This window comes from Otolemur garnettii, unplaced genomic scaffold (genome assembly GCF_000181295.1).
Source record: "Otolemur garnettii isolate 467f Iridium unplaced genomic scaffold, OtoGar3 scaffold00007, whole genome shotgun sequence".
Classification (NCBI taxonomy): domain Eukaryota; kingdom Metazoa; phylum Chordata; class Mammalia; order Primates; family Galagidae; genus Otolemur; species Otolemur garnettii.
The window spans coordinates 17,409,035-17,409,748 of record NW_003852402.1 but is presented as its reverse complement, the minus strand read 5'-3'; the positions used below and the strand labels follow the sequence as shown (position 1 = coordinate 17,409,748).

The 714-nt window shown below is 41.0% G+C and overlaps 1 protein-coding gene across 4 annotated transcripts in view; it reads left to right on the top strand.

The window, feature by feature from the left end:
• The window catches only part of TDG (thymine DNA glycosylase), an 18,441-nt gene that overhangs the window by 9,146 nt on the left and 8,581 nt on the right, over positions 1 to 714 (top strand). The window lies entirely within an intron of this gene.

Here is a 714-nt window from a genome sequence, read left to right as displayed (position 1 = left end):
GCATTACAGCTCATAGCAACCTCCAACTCCTGGGCTCAAGCGAGTCTCCTGCCTCCACCTCCCAAGTAGCTGGGACCACAGGTGCCCACCACAACGCCCGGCTATTTTTTGGTTGCAGCCATCATTGTTGTTTGGCAGGTCCGGGCTGGATTCAAACCCGCCACCTTAGGTGTACGTGGCTGGCGCCTTACCCAGTTGAGCTATAGGTGCCGAGCCAAGACTTAAACTTTTAAAGTGAGCTTTACCACCAAGTGTCACTACTGTTGCTTTACCCTGTATGTGTATTAGTTATCTTATGTAACACTGCCTAACAGAACAATGCATGCAGTGAGCTCTCAGGAAATACTAATTGGTCATTGCTTAGTAACATTTAAAACAGTTAAGGAAAATAATAGTAATGTGTTATTGGAACTAATAACATGTTATCTCTATTATTTAAAAATATTTTTTCCTAGGGAAGGTTTTTGCCTAAGGAAGTCTTGTTTTTTCTTGGGAGCTTTAAATTTTCTCCACTGTCAGGGCATTTGAATGTTTTTCATCTATTGATGTACATGTTTATCTGTGAGGTGTTCCAGGAACAGGTGGTGGTATCACCATTTATTGAAAAGGAAAACAAACAAATTTAAAGTTTTCTACCCTGAGCAGCTATTTATTCTCAGACAGGCATTTACCTTAACCCCCTGTGAAAAGGAGATAATAAAAGTAGCTAACAAG